This window comes from Equus asinus, chromosome 23, assembly GCF_041296235.1.
Source record: "Equus asinus isolate D_3611 breed Donkey chromosome 23, EquAss-T2T_v2, whole genome shotgun sequence".
Classification (NCBI taxonomy): Eukaryota; Metazoa; Chordata; class Mammalia; order Perissodactyla; family Equidae; genus Equus; species Equus asinus.
In genome coordinates, this window is record NC_091812.1 from 37,999,562 (window position 1) to 38,016,216 (window position 16,655).

The following is a 16,655-nucleotide window of genomic DNA, read 5'->3' on the forward strand; positions in this document are numbered from 1 at the left end:
GCAAGAAAGCTGGTTCTCCTCTCCCTCAGGGCTTAATCCTTACACTCTTCTTGAGGAATATTTGTACGTCACAAGCAGTTCTGTGCCCTCCCCTAATTTAAGAAAGGTGGGAAAAAGTAAATGAAAACAAATTAGGTTTCTCTCCATATTAAAATAGATTAAATAAAAATAAAACTCATCTATGGAGTGGCATTTATACAGGATTTGTTTCTAAAGTCAACATTAAATATTCTTTATATTACTCAAAGTAGTTTACTTACATTAAACACACCAAAGTTGGAGATTCGTTTTGTAAACTAAAGAAAGGAATTAAAGGATAATCTATATGCAGATGTCTAGTCATTCAAAGTATTCTGCCCTTAAAATAATGAAATCGCTAGCAATAAATTGAAGAATGGGTAGAGAATTCTAGTGTTTCTGCTTTCCTGCAAGGTTCATTCCACTCTGTTTTGATACCGAACCCTGTAACCTTAGTCCATGTTCATAGACGTTTTTGTTACTCTGAAAATTAAATGAGATAGTGAAGTGGCAGTTTACCAAGAGTTAAATTACCAAATAAACATGTAAATTAAATATCCATCTATCTGTATATCTATCTGTTGTATTATATTAGTGATAGATAGATAGATAGATAGGCAGATTCTGCTATAATCCTACTAACAGTATATAACTACTGATAATATATTGGTGTTTTCTTTCCAGATTTTTAAACACACACATACATATTGTATACATTGCAATGAACCTCTGGTAGCTAAAAGAGGTTCTAAAGAGGTAGCTAAAACACTGCCTAATTATTTCTCAGGTTCTTTATCTTTGGAATTTGTATATTCTCTTTTTGGACATACAAATTTAAGTTTAAAATTTTTTTATAATCAAATTATAAAATTTGAAATTTATGGCATTTTCTTTGTGCAGTGTTTTTAAAAATGTCATTGCACTAAAAAATAAAATTCATCTTAACCTGTCCTTTCTTCTATTAATTTGATATATCATGTGGTTTTCTATTCATAACCCGGCTTTCTTTTGGTGTTAAGGTACATATTTTGGAAGCAAGATTTCACCCCCCAAATATTAGCTAGTTTTATCATCATTATATATTTAATAATCTATTCTTTCTTCACTAGTTGAGATGCCCCTTGTATTACTTTTAGAGTTTCATGACATTCTGGATATTTGAGTGTCTTTTCCTATACCAGATCACATTGTTTTAATTATAAGAGTTTTGTAACACATTTTATTATCTAGAAAATCAATTTGTTTTTCCTATATAAAAATTTTTTTCCCTAGGTTTTAAGCTTCTTACCAAGAAGAACTATGTCATTTAAATACTATATTTATTGAGCCTGTCCATGGGTCCACCACAGTGTTAGGCAATAAAAATGCCTTTTCTGTGTATGGTGTTTTGGTTTTTAAAGCTTTCTTTATATATTTTTCTTAAGAGTTCCTCGTATCCCAGTTCCCTTGCTGGTGTAATACAGTTTAGAGCAAATGGTCAAAAACTCCTTTATGCCTCAAATCCAGGCACATCGTAGGTGTGCAGAGAATTCTCATTGGTCCATATTGCCTTTGGTCCTGCTTGGGTAGGACAAGCTGAAAGACAAAGAAACTGCTATTTATAGCCAGTGACTTAATGTTTTGATGGAGTGAAGTATAAAAAAGAGTTCTGTCCTGAGCTTAAACAAAATGTGAAGCCTCCCGAGACTCCGTGGGATTGGTTGTCTTGAACTGTGATTTCCCTGAACGAACGACACCGTGCGTGTCATGTCTAGAAAGCATCACAAAGACACCACGAGGAGTGTATTCATTTCCTGTGGCTCCTGTAAGAAATTACCACCAGTTCAGTAGCTTAAAACTAACACACATTTATTCCCTGTAGTTCTGGAGATGAGACGTCTGAAATCAGTTTCACTGGGCTGAAATTAAAGGGCTGCGCACTCTCCTGAGGCTCTAGGGGAAAATCCCATTTCCTGGCCTTCCTTCCATTCTCTAGAGCTGCGTCCTTTGCATTTCTCAGCACCTGGTTTCTTCCTCCATCTTCCAAACTGGCAGTGTAGCATCTTGCTTCCGTCATCATATCGGCTTCCTCTTCTGTAGTTAAGGCTCCCTCTGCCTCCCTCTTATGAGGACACTCGTGATTATGTTTAGAGCCTTCTCCAGAGAATCCAGAATAATCTCTTTATCTTAAAATCCTCAATTTACTCACATCTGCAAAGTCCCTTTTGCCCTATATGGTAACATTCACAGACTCTAGCGATTAGGACCTGGATATCTTGCAGGACAATTATTCAGCCTACTGCAGTGAGTGAGCCTAAGCCCCCTGAGCCGCAGATTTCAATTAATGGGCCAGGAGAATGTTTTATTCTCTCAAGGAGGCATCTCTATCTGAGAGATGCTTCTTCATTCACTCATAGAACAGAATACGAGCAGGTACTGAGGTTGCAAAAAATCAACATAATCCCTGCCTTCAAGGGGCTCCACAGCTTTTGTCGTTGTTGTTATTGTTTTTAAAATGTAGACTATATATCCTTGGCAATAGAATTCATTGATGGTGTGATTTATGCTATAGGGGAGGGAAAAAACTTTTCCTCTATCCTCTTACATTCAGTTACTGGGGCATGTAAATTAAACAGACAAAAGACGGATTAACAAGAGAAAAGGTTTATTTCATATATACATGAGGGGCCTCACAGAAAAAAATTGAAAACCACAAAAGACAGTCAGGCATGGGAGCTTAAATACCATTTTAACAAAGAGTGACAAACTGTAGAGGTGTGACAAGACAAAGGAACAGGAGTTCGGGCTTCTACAGGTAGTAAGTGTAGGGAAGGTAAATATATGGGAAAATTAACAGAAGGAAAAGATTATTTTCGTAGGGTTTGTCTGTGCAGACCCATCTCGGTGCTGACCTCTGTCTCCTGTGATAAGGGCTGTCCTCCTCCCAGTGTCGGAGAAGGAAGGGGAACACCTTCACAAAGGGAAATTTACATGATGCTTTTCAGCAGATTGGAGGAGGGCAAAGAGCTCTTTCTGCATTTGCTGCTTCTTTATTGCCTTTAGTTCAAAATAATCCTATGCCAAAGTGGCATATTTTGGGGTGGCATGTTCTGAGCCCTTTCAATGCAGATGTCCCCAAATCTTCTAGCCCTGAGGACTTGATCTTTCCTATTATTCTTATCTACCTGAGCCTAGTTTTCCTATAACTTCCATTCTGGTTGCCAGAGAATGATAATACACACACACACACACACACATCCTTAACCAAATAAATGTGCGTATAAAGTAATGGGTAGTAGTAAGAGCTATTTTTTTAAAAAGTAAAGAAGGGAGGGGCCGGCCCGGTGGTGCAGCGGTTAAGTTCACATGTTCCGCTTCTCAGCGGCCCAGGGTTCACTGATTCGGATCCCGGATGCAGACATGGCAGTGCTTGGCAAAAGCCGTGCTGTGGTAGGCATCCCACGTATAAAGTAGAGGAAGATGGGCATAGATGTTAGCTCAGGGCCAGTCTTCCTCAGCAAAAAGAGGAGGATTGGTAGTAGTTAGCTCAGGGCTAATCTTCCTCAAAAAAAAAAAGGTAAAGTAAGGGAGATAGAAAGCAACAGGGCACAATGGTGGTATCCCTTTATGTAGGGTAGTCAGAGAAGACCTCTCTGGTCAAATTACATTTCAGCAAAGGCCAAAAAAGAAATATAAAGGAGCAAGTCAGACAGCTAGTTAGGGGAAGAGTGCTTTAGGCCAGGCACTAGGTTGTGCAAAGGCCCTGGCACTTTCACGTGTTTTGTGTTTAACAAAAGCAGAGGGGCCTGTGTAACCACCCTGGTCTCCCACAACCACTCCCTCCTCCAGGCTCGTTCCCTCTCTCTTCTTGTTTCTGCCAACTCAGCCATTTACCAACCATTCTTATTGTTTTGGCCAGTTAATTCCTCGTGACTGCCTATAGAGTGTTAAGTAATGTTCTAACCACAGTAACAAATTTAATTCCCTTCAACAAACGGATGAGCTGCAGCAGGAAGAGGTTAAAGTAAGTTGCCCAGAGTCATAGCACTGGTAAGTTGCTGAGCTCGGATTTGAATCCAGGCAGTTTGGTTCCAGAGCCTGACCACCTACATCACTGCCTGTCATTTCCACAGACATCATAGCTTTTGTCTTTCCCTAAAATGCTCTCCACCCATAGGACTGTCCTGAACACTCGCTTTTGTCATTCCTCTAAATCACTCCTGTGAGATTTTCTCCTGACTGCCCCCTTCATGGCATGTAGCCCCACCTATTATGTTTAGGTGGTTATTTGTCCTTTTGCTCCATGGATGATAGCTTTATCACTCCCAAGGCAACCATAAGTTCCCTGACACCAGGACCACGTCCCACGCTTCGGCTACAGCATCCAAAGGGGCTGGTACCAAAGGGCTCAGGAAAAAATTGTGGACTAATGCCTACTTTTTATGAGTTCAAGGATACACACTTTTGTTACATTTAACATCTCTGAAATCAGTCATTCAATTGACAGTGTGTCTCAGCGTTAATGGGCAGTTTTCTTTTCTTTTTTAGTGGCCGCATAGATTTGATAAAATAGAGTAATTAAAAATCTTGACCTTGACCCTTCATTTGGTGACTTGGTATTATGAGAATTTGCTCAGCATGGTGGAATGGAGAGGAAATGACCTTGCTCTTTTCAGACCACATCAGTGCTGCAGAAAGCTCTTTGATACTATGCAACACACACTCAGTAAAATTCCACTCATTAGGCCATTTATGTGAATTTTGAAATAAAGAAAAAAAGTTTACATGTAGAAAATGGTGGCAAGAGACTCAGGACTTTTATGATATATTCAAGGCCCTGATGACAGATGATAAAAAAAAAAGGAGCCCACCACCCAACTGAGAAAGTTTTTGAAGTGCACAGATAATGTCTTCTACAATTTATTTTCTCTGCTGAAAAAAGAAACTCATGCAGGAAACATTTTAGACCCAAGTAAATAAAACAGAGATGCCCGCAATTTCCTGCAAGTCTGATTAAAAATAGGAACTCTGCAATCATGAAAGTCGTCATCTGGCAGCTGGAAGGCCATACCTTAGGAAGCTGAAATTGCTGGCAGCTGCAGAAAGCAGTGGGTGGCAGGTGTTCCCGCACGCCCTTTGGGGAGGAAAAGGGCTACATTTCAGAGGCTTATGTGCGCTAATATACAAATGGCTTCTAAATAATAAAAGGTAAGTGTCAAAAAATTATTTGATTTCTCTCTTTCTCATTTCCATCTCTGCCCCAGTCCTCCAACTCTGCTCTATCCATGTTTTCAAAAGTGAATTCCTTGCACCGAAGAGACAGACTGAAATTCCCCTTCAAAAGGGGGCTGCAATAAACATCAGAGTTTTGCTCTCCCCTCCTTGAGCACACCAAAAATATCGCAGACCAATTCAGATGTTAGCTCCGTTACAAATATTTATGGCTGTCTTTTATTTCATTTTTTTTGTGCCTGAATTACGGGCACATGGATCTTCAAAGCAATGCACAGGGTTTAAGCTGAGCGATTCTCATGCAAGTCTGTGGGAGGCACACAGCAAGAATCCTGTAATATCTCAGAGGATTTATTCCTTTTTAAGTTCTTTTATAAGAAGCCTTTGCTAAGGGATTTACAAGAACTGAAGATTATTTAGTGATAATGGATGAGAAATGTCGCTGGAAGTGTAAAAGGCAGCCACATTCCCACCGAAAGAATTCCTTATAAATAATGTCTTTATGGCACAAAGAATACCAAATGAATTTAATCATTAGCTTCTAATTGAAGGGCTCTGCCAAATTTGCTTCTGCTTGCTGGGTTAACTACTTTGTGTCCAGTGGGGCTCTGTCAAATGTAAACAAAGAGTAGGTAAGGAGCATGATTGATCACGGAGGTGGTGAGACAAGCCTGGACTAGTGACTTGGCGGTGGGAACTGGATATTGCATCTTTTATTTCCCTCATGCCCCCACACTAGCCACATTAACTCCCAGAGGGGCCTCCTAACCGATGGATTTTGGCCAATGGAAGTCAAATGGTGGCTTATCGAAGGATGCCAGGGCAAGATTCTCTTAAACAAAGCAAGGCCAGATAATGCTTTCAGATTGAAACAGAACACCGTCTTTGAATGAGTGTTTTCACTGAAAAAAAAAAACTTACTCTGTTACACACCACATTTTTAAGACAAGGACTTTAATGTCAAATAAACATTTCTAGGAATTCTTAAAGAGGGCATGTCTACACACAACTTTATAGACCAATCCTTATAAAGTCTCAATTACCCAGAAAGTTCATGACCCAAATCAACTGAATTGTGTAATTAATTAAACAATAACCAAAATTTTTGAAAAATTTCACTGAAAAAGTGTTTACAAATGCATTACTCCTCTTTCATATCTTATTCAGTACAGTAGTAGAATGACCACAGTTGATTCTTTCTTTTGATAATTGGGGATTTTCTGGTTACTTAGGGTTATCTTTTTGACCATCAGTTCTATTTCTACAGAATTAGATATCTAGAAGGCAGCTCAATCCCAAGAAACGTTCTGGAAATTAAGATCCTTGATACAAGTTCTTAAAGCATCACCCCCTCTCCAAAAAAAAAAAAAAAAGAGGGAAATTCCACTTCATTGAAGGTCCTGGTTAAAACAGAAGTCAGATGCTTATGACTCCATACTCTTCCATTCACCCAATTCTTGTCCACACAAAACTATACTTGAAAATTTTATTTCAAGATATTCAAATAGACTGCATTCCCTTTTTCATGACAGGGTTATTTGAAACCTAAATCACTTAGATTTGCCTATATGAAAATACAGCACCTCCTGGGTAACTCTTATTTGAGAGATGGCTAAATGCTTTCATCTTTTCACAGCTAAAGCCATTGCTGAATGAAGATCCTCTGTTCTTCCACATTTTGCAAGGACTGGGATGTTTGTTTGTGGAAATGAGACAAGATGGCTGGCTCACTGACAGTTTAGGTGAGAGAACGGCAAGCCAGAGCCATCTGTTTTGTTACCTCACCACGAGAAAACAGGACACTCTCTTATGAGAACACTCACTACTTGATATGCCCTAAGATGAACACAAATCTTTTAAGGGGCTTCATGTGGAGTTAGACAATAGACTTCACTGTGTTCTCGGACAATCTAGTATAACTCACTTACAGAGTAAATTCGCTCAGGCTTATACACAAATGGGCTTCTCAGGGAAACGGCAACATCAGACATATAGAGGAATATTTAAAGGACCAATGTTTCTAAAGTAATTATCTTCAAGCCAGTCAGTGTGTAGGAAAAAATTTATATAACACTCCATTCTAGAAATTTCCATCTAAAGCCATGGCTCTGGGTTCTTTGCCACTCCTCCATGGTCTGGTCTTGTTGAAAGAGGCTTAGTCTGTAGAGGTGAGAAATAAAGAAAATAAGGAGAGAAATAAGCAGCCCTCTTTATTTTTTTAAAGATTGGCACTTGAGCTCACAATTGTTGCCAATCTTTTTTTTTTTCCCTGCTTTTTCTCCCCAAATCCCCCAAGTACATAGTTGCATATTTTAGTTGTGGGTCCTTCTAGTTGTGGCATATGGGATGCCACCTCAGCATGGCCTGATGACCAGCACCATGTCCAAGCCCAGGATCTGAACCAGCGAAACGCTGGGCAGCTGAAGCGAGCACACAAACTTAACCACTCAGCCACAGGGCCGGCCCCTAAGCAGCCCTCTTAATTCCTGCTTTCCCTTTTTTACTCAGAGCCCAAGAGAATCGAAAGCCAGGAGAAGCGAGGATAGAAAAAATTCAGGGATTTCTCAGGTTATCTCACCCAGACTCCCTATCTCATTTGGTTTCATCCCTCTGTTTGACTTTAGTTTCAGTAAAGATACAAGAGCCACATATAATTTTCATTCCCTTCCTCTTACGTGGTGGCAATGATGGAAAGCCACCCTTTGGGATCCAAAAGAATTTATAATTGAAATGAAGTTGTTTTCAGAGAGAAAAGACAGGGGAAAAGATATAGCATGTACGCAGATCCTGTGAAATCTTATTCATATTTATACAGAACTTTCTGTTTTCAAAGTGCATGAGAGTTCAAATGTGTGAAGAGTGCATATGGATGCTGAGTAGCGAAAGGGGTACCCTGTGTCATTGATCAATTTATCATCACATCTCCTCTCCAATCCAGCCTGCATTGCCTGCTCTGTGCAAGTGCTTGCCCTTTTAACATTTTTCCTTTGCTTTCTGTTCTATTCCACCGGTCTGTAGTATTTGCCTATTCAAGTGTCGTACCACAGTCTGTTTTAATGTCTGGTAGTGCTAGTACTCCCTTGTAGGAGTTCTTTCTCAATGTTTCTTAGTGATTCTTGCGTGTTTGTTTCTCCAAATGAACTTTAGTATCGACTTGTCCATAAAACAGCTTCTTGGTATTTTTATTGGACTTGAACTGAGTTTCAAAATTAACTTAGGGGGAGCTGACATTTTTTTAACATTGTCATCCTAGCCACGAACAGGGAATGGATTTCCAGTTGTCCAAGTCTGCTTTGGTGTCTTTCGGGAGTGTTTCAAAGTTGTCCTCATATAGTTTTGCCCATTTCTGGTTAAACGTATTGCTAAGCATTCAATTTTCTTTGCTGCTATTGTAAGTGGGGTGTTCTTCGCCACTGTGTCCTCTGTTGTTTTATGTATGAAGGCTATTGGTTCTGTTTGTTAATTTTATATCTTGCTACTTCACTGAATTCTTTTATTGTTTGAAGTGGTTTCATCACTGATTCTCTGGATTTTGCAAAGAGAGCAATCATATCTTCAAATAGAGGTGGTTTTACTTCTTTTCCCATTTTTATGCCTCTAATTAGTCTCTCTTTTCTAATTGCATTGGGTAACACATTTAGTACAATGTTTGATTCTTGCCTTGTTCCTGATCTTAATGAAAATTCCTCTAGTGTTTCTCCATTAAATAGAAAACTTAGCTTTAGGACTAGGAAATGCATATTTTATCATCTTGAGAAGGTATCCCTCAATTCCTTTTGCCTTGAGTGTTTTTAACATGAAGGGGTGATGAATTTAGTCAAAGGCTTTCTCAGCATTTACAGAAATAGTGCATTCCTTGAATATAGCCTGCTTGGCCGTATTGTATTATTATATTTAATGTGGTATTGGATTATATTTGGTAATATTGTATTTGTTGGTTCCCTTACCTTTTCCCATACCTCTGTAAAGACTCCATTCAATAAATTTTCTTCAATCTCAACTGGATTGGGAATTTTTTGTTTAGAATTTTTGCATTAATATTCATGAGTGATATTGATCTGTGGCTTTCTTTCTTTGTATAGTTTTTATCTAGTTTAAGGAAAATGTTGCACTTGTTTCATAGAAGAAATTAGGAATTGTTTCTTCTTTTTCAATGTTCTAGAATAATTTATAGAACATTGGGACAATCTAGTCTTTGAAGATTTGGTAGAAATCACTTGTGAATCCAGTTGGGCATGGTAATTTTTGGGTGTGCGTTAGTTTCTTATTAATGCTATTTTTTCTGTAGAAATCAGTCTGTTTAAACTTTTTAACTCTAATTGCATCCTATTTGGTAATCTGAATTTTCCTAAGAAATTATCCATTTCATCTAGGTTTTAAAATTTACTTGCACAGAGATCTGTAGTTTCTTATAATTGTTTTTAATTTCTTCTGCTTCACTGATCATATCCCCTTAATCATTTTAATTTGTATGTTTGTGCTTACTTTCTTTTCTTGATCAAGTTAACTAATGGTTTGTCTATTTTGTTAATTTTTTAATCACAATTTTGATTTGCTAGTTAGGTTTGCTGTTTTTCTCTTCCCTGGGCATTCTATCTCAGCCCTAGGTGGGTGTGGCTGTTCCTTACATCTGCTATCCCTATATTCTTTAGAGTTCTCCTTACTTCTTGCTAGTCAATTCCTCATTACTTCAATCTCTTTTTGTAGATAATAATTCTTTATATTAAGCTTTTTCCACTAGAATTATTGTGTGGTTATGTCTCCTGATTGGACAGTGAACGATACATTTGCCATCTCTTGGATTTGTTCCCCTTCTCCATCCATTCAGCTACCAACTTCCTCTAGCCTTCTCAAATCTAGGTAAGGCAATATGCTTGTAATATCTTGTTCTCCTAGTCTCTAGTTATGGCTCCCTCTAATCTTTCTTTCATGATGACATCAGACTAATCTAAAATGCTACTGATCTAATCATGCCACTCCCCAATTTAAAAGCCCTCAGTGGGTACACTACCCTCAAGATGAAGTCTAAACTCCTAAGCTTGGAACACAAGGTCCTCTGTGCTCTGGCCCCTTCTTAACTCTTGTTCACTAGGTCTCTTCTTGTCTTGTCCCCTTTCTCTCTCCCTTCCTATTGCATTTTAGGCACAACAGACAATTTGAATTTCCTTGAACAACTGGATTATTTTTCTCTCCTCTTTCAACCGGTGTTAAATTAGTCCCTCTGCATAGTATTCTGTTTCTGACTCTCATTTATTTTGGTGAACGGCTACTCATTCCTCAAGACTCAATTCAAGGATTCATTTATTTAGGTCTATCTTCATCTCCCAGAATGGAAAATTTCCTCAAAGACAAAAACCATGTCTTATTTGTCTTGAATTTCTAAATTCTTCCTCCAAATAGGCATTAAATAAATTTGCGTTGAATATTGAAAAAATGGATAATTTTTATAAATGTAATTAGTCTTCGTACAATGCTGTGAGGCTGAGGTACTTTCAGACATATAAGAAACAGCTAAGGACACAAGAGGGCATTGTTATTCCAAGACATTTTCTCTAGTCCGTGAGGTAACATGATGGGGGTATAGAGTTTCAATCTGGAGGTGAGTTCCTGGCTCCTGTCCTTTATAAGTCGAGTGCTCTTATGTAAGCCACTCTGAATACGATACTTTAATGTCACAATTACCTATGTGACTTAGGATCCCAACAACAAACAGAAGGAGCACTCACCTTAGATTTTGAACAAAATTAATTATTGGAGTCTTTCTAGAGGTATGGGAAGGATTAAGGAAACCAACAGGGCATGTTGGGGCATTTAGAAACTAGCAACAGTGGGAAGCCATTACCACCTAGTACTAAGTAGGCAAGTGGAGACAACTGTGTTTCTGGAGCCTGATGTGAACTGGAGCTATAAAGAGAGGCTTCCTGAGAGGAGGTGTAGGCTTAGAGACACAGTTAGTGCCAGAACAAAGCACAATGCACAAGGTAGCAGGGGAAGAAATATCCTGACCTCACTCTCCTTTTGCCTTCCAAACTCTTGTTGGCACTTCCCCTTGTTGAACTCAACTAGGAGCTGGAGCCCATGGCGCCTGAGTGATAAAGTCTGGAGAGTCAGCCCCATCCTCCTCCAAGCACGGAGCAAGGTAGAGAGAGGCAGAGAGCAGATAGGGGAGTACAAGCAGAGAACAATCAGCAAGCCATCTCATTTATGTATGTATTTACTTATTTAGGTGAGGAAGATTGTTGCTGAGCTAACATCTGTGCCCATCTTCCTCTGTTTTGTACGTGGAGTACAGCATGACTTGATGAGTGGTGTGTAGGTCCGTGCCTGGGATCTGGACCTGTGAACCCCAGGGCCGCCGAAGCAGTGTGCGTGAACTTAACCACTATGCCACCAGAATGGCCCCCACCTCATTTATTTTTTCTGGGGAGTAAAATGTATTTGAAAGTGGTAAATAGGTTATAAATTTTATGCAAAAAAGAACATTTCCCAAATTCGATATCATTAAAAAATACCAAATAATCAACAGTTTATTTTCTTCTAGAAGGGATGCTTGAGACAAGCATGGAAACTGATTACTTGTGTCCAGTCTGTGGTTGGATAGCTCTCTGGTTAGAGCCTGGTGTTGATGAGGCTGAATTAAGAGGTGCATCACATGAGCACCAGTGTTAGAAGAACACAGGCTACAGTCTAGGCTTTAGCCTGGTGTCCTGCCATTATTACAGGGAGGCCTGAGAATATCACCACTACTCCCCAAATAATTTTAGCAGTGTGTATCCTACTGTGGGTATAAGTTAGAGGTGAAATACTTGGGCATTAGAAACAATCTTTATGCAAGGTTTTAAAAGCTTATAAGCCATTCCCAGTAATTATCCAAAAATCATCCAACCACCCAATTCTATACTTCCTATAATAAATGCAAAGAACAATGCCTCGCACAGGGTGTCAGGGTGTAATTCCAGGGTATGATTTGAGGAACACCCTAAGGAACTGTTCCCAATAGGATTTACCTTATTCTTTGTCCCCACATCCTAATGTGAGAACCCCTGCAATTCTCATATTAGCAATCCTCCTTCAGGTTATTTGCATTTACTTCAGAAGTAACATCCTAAAATATACACAAGGTACTTAGGATTGGTGACAAATTTGCACATCACCCTATGATTTCACTTATCAGATCAACTAGATCATTTGTTTATTCATTCAACAAGTATTTGCTCAGAACTTACTCTGTACCAGTCATGATACTAGGTGTGTTTACACAAACCAAAAACAGCACAATGGCATAGGGTTTTGAGGGTGGGAGAAGGGTGGAAAGAGACCACAAAATGTCCAGAGCTCAGGGCCTTATCAGAGGGGATACCATATGTGTGCCTGGTTAGCCTAATCAGGGGGTAAAAATTGGCAAAGAGGCATGTCTGAGGATATTGCATAAATTATAACGATATTTACAATTACCTGAGCACTCATTACGTGCTCAACTGAGTGGTAATATGTTAGAGATTTCTTTATCTTTAATTCTTCTCTTACATGGTGGGTATTGTGATGCCCATTCTTTTGATGAGAACCTTGAAATTCAAAAAGGATGTGATTCACCCGTGTGCAAGCAGCTGATCCATCATAGAGTCCGGAATCAAATCCAATTCTGCCTTCAGAGTCTGCACTCCTTTCACTGTGTGACATCCTCCTCCTGTGGGTCTGAATTAGTAAAACGTCTTCTCCTTCTCCCAAAATGTGGCAACTTAAAAAAAAATTGCTGAGACTTTTAGTGGTCTCTTGAAAAGAGCAAATACTAAAGGGAATCTCTCATCCTTACAGAAGGCTTGTCATGGTTCTGCCCTCATCAGTTTTGTTTCCTGAGGAAAAGCTAAGAAGATACACTAACAGATTACTCAACAAATGTTTGCTGAGTGAATAGCACTATAATTAAGCAGTTAGAAGTCACGCAACACTTTATAACACGTAAAACACAAGAAGATGTCTCAATTCCTCCCTAAGACTCATTTCCCATTAAATCCCAATTTTCCACTTGAGGAACTGCAGACCCTCCCAGTATCAACAAAGATTAGACAGTATTTCCTTGCCAGACTGATGCTGTTAAGAAGCAAACTGTAACAAATCAGGGCTGGACCAAATAAAAGACCAATAAATGAGTAACTTTGCTCAGTGACCTTCTAGCTTTCTTGGGTTGGCACCTTCCACAGAGAAATAAAACAGGGCAGAGAAGATGACCAAAAGTTTCAGGAAGTTCTATCCCCTTTCTTGGAATTTGTTAATGGGGTTGGTTCCCGCGGATGGCCTCTCTCTTAATTACTCCTTGGCAGGCTCAGAACCATGAAGTTCCATGGAATGGGTGCGTCTGCAGACTAATGTTTGTCTCTCCAACTGGCTTAATAAAAAACACCAGGACCATGCCCACCCAGACCCCAACAAGAGGGGAACAAAAGCCTTGATCAGTTGCTTCTGGAGATGTGGTTGCCCCTAACACCCACTGTTTGTTTTCAGGGCACGGCTGATGTAACTCAGTAGCAAGTGTCCGGTCGATGTGAAAGTGATAGAAACAAAGAGAAAATTTTCCCCAACAAAAACTAGCAAAGCCTGAAGAAGTCTCCAAACCATGGAGAAGGGCCTTGTACTTCTCTGACCTGGCCAAAACACCATTTCCACTTCAACTCTGTGAAGAGCAGCAAACAGATCTAAGGCTCATGTAACATCCTCACCTGTGTATTCCTACCTGTGATGCATCGTAGTGAAGTTATCTTGGCTCTTGCTTGATTGAAGGTGGGAAAGAGAAAGAGGCCAGGGTCTTCCCACTTCCCTTACCTGTCTTCCATCTGTACCCCCATGGTTTCCAGTGGTGGCTGAGTCTTCTCCTTGTCTCCACTTCCCACTGGACGGGCCCACTATGGTCCCAGCTTCTATCAAGTAACCTTGGATACTGGGCTCCAGTATCACCAACCCCTCTTTTTGTTCTTCCAGCCCTAGGGGTGATCATGTCTTCCTGTTGTTGCTAGTCTCCAGGTTGCCTCGCCATCTCATTTGGCTTCTCAGCTCCTCCACCACCTGTGTGACCTGTTCCCTGAATAAATCCACTCTGTTGTCAGCCCTTGAAGTGGTTCCTGTTTTCCTGATTAGACCTCGACCAATACATGTGTATTCTTCCCTTTACTGTGATGGCACTACCCAGGAAGGCAAGACACCAGACACAATTTCAAGTCATCTGCCTCCAAAGCCAATACTTTTCCCTCTGTCTCTTCCTGCCAGCTAGACTGTGGGCTCACATCAAGGGTGTGAAAAATTGGGAATGCACTTAGAGGGCTCTCAAAGCATATCCAGTGGGCAAATAATTCTGGCATGTTGGGACATCCTGGGTTTCATGTGTCCTTGCAGCTAGCTTTTGGCCAGGAGGGAGGTGATGCCATTCTGGGATGAGGGAGTATGGCTCCGTCCATTCACCTCTGTGACCTGGGGTAGTGGAAAGAGCTTGATATACAAAAAAAATGCCCTATAAATAAAAATTAGTTTAGGACACTTGTTAGTCAGGACACTTTGTAGCAACAGGAGATAGAAACTCAATCGAATTAACTTAAGCAAAATTAAAAAATTATTGACTGAGAAGTCCAGAGGTAGCACAAGCTTTCAATATGGCTGGGTACAAGTTTCGAGCAATGCCTGCAGGAACCTGCTCTGTCTCTCTCCATTGCTCTCAGTGGCTTTCCTTTGTGCTGGTTTCATTCTCAGACAGACCCTTTCCCATGATTGCAACAGGCCTCCAACAGCTCCAGGTAGCACGAAATTTTAACACCCTCAGTCTCAGAAGGACAGACATTTCCTCTCTCTCTCCATATCACTACCATTCCTTTAGAAAGGACTCTGATGGGCCTTGCTGGGATTTTGTACCCATCCCTGGACCAGTCACTCTGATCTTGGGGATCAGAGGCTCTGAGAGTCCCTCACTCCTCAGCCACCTGTAGCGGAAAAGGCAGAGTCCCTTAACTGAAGAAAAAAGGGAAGGAAGAATACTGCGCAAGTGGCAATAACAGCGTAGAACATGGCGGGGCAGCCAGGACTGAGGGAAGAGTGTTTGAATTAAAAGACTTGAAATGGAGCTCTGACTCCCTCATCAATTCACTGTGAGAGCCCAGGCAGAATATTTCATCTCTCTCATCCTTGGTTTCCTCATTTGTAAAATGTGTGGATTAGGCTTGGAACAGTAGCTTGTAAGCATTTTTAACCACAAAACTCTCTATTTAAGTAAACTTATGCAAAACACACAAAACCTTTGTGAAGCTGGTTGGAGAGGTGATGGGGGCCTGGGACCCCACCTGCTCGTCACCCTTTTCCATCCCCCTGATGGGGTTGCTTGAAACTCCTAGGGCTCCTCAGAACACAGTTTGAGAAACCTTGAGGTAGCTGATCTGCAGGGCCTCTTCCAGCCTGAACTTTGGGGAATTCCATGAAGATTGTCCAACCCTCTTTAATCTAATTTTTCTCACTTTCCCTCTATTTATTTTTTGGCTAAAATCATGGACGTTGGCTATGTGTGAGAGGCCACTTAGGAAAAATAATCATTTATTCAAATGCCCAGCCAATTTACTTTGGCCTATTTGGAGCTTGTTTTTCCTGGTGGGGAGGGAATAAATTTCCAAAACCCACTTTTAAGTTAGGGCTAGAAAGGGTGAGTGTACAAATGAGGAAAAGTGGGCAACGGAAGTTGCCAAAGCTGAGCTGAGCTGAAAGCAGTAAATTCAAACCACGCCCATCTTCTCCACACGTGTGCCCGCTGGCACCCAGGGCCAAGTGTGCTCCTGGAACGGATGGCAGAGGAGGATGTTGTGGGTTTTGGCTTTGCCACTTGCGAAAACTTGCTTTGGGGAGATACCTTCAGCTCCAATATGAGTGTCTTTGAGCATCAGTCAAGAGGAGGAAGAGACGCCAGGGCCTGGGCCTTCTGACAGCCAGGAGGCAGGGCGGGAGGAGGGGCTCTTTGATCCAGGCAGTGCCAGGGGCTAGAAGTTAGTGCTGGGGTGATTTCAAAGGAGGCCAGGACCTCTGCTTCTCTTTTCCCTGTGATTGTTTATTCAGAAAATATCTAAAAAGAGGCTAGAAAATGTCAGACACTCTTTAGGGGCATTAAGATCAATAACTGGTGGTCTCTAGCCTGTGGGGCCTTAGAATCAAGAGAGGAGGCAGGCAAGTTGATGCATGACACTGTCTGCGAAGCTGATCTGCAGCAGTCGTGCACGGCTGGTATGGCTGGTGTCTAAGGTGATAGGTCAGTGTCCAGGCCATACCACCTGCTAAATATTTTAATATCATCCCAGCTTTGTGATGTGTGAGAAGCACCACCAGGAACATGTGTACACTCCACAGTAGTAGCACAGAGCAGGAAAGCTTTCTTCTCAACTTTTCAGCGTGGTGGTATTTCA

General features: G+C 40.7%; 1 long non-coding RNA gene across 1 annotated transcript; it reads left to right on the forward strand.

Moving 5' to 3' along the window:
* The first annotated feature begins 4,780 nt into the window (after positions 1–4,780).
* LOC139041676 (uncharacterized) lies at positions 4,781–11,964 on the forward strand. Its single transcript, XR_011497282.1, has 3 exons — positions 4,781–5,205; positions 6,866–6,971; positions 11,456–11,964. It is a non-coding gene; the product is annotated as an uncharacterized lncRNA (long non-coding RNA).
* The last annotated feature ends 4,691 nt before the right edge of the window (positions 11,965–16,655 follow it).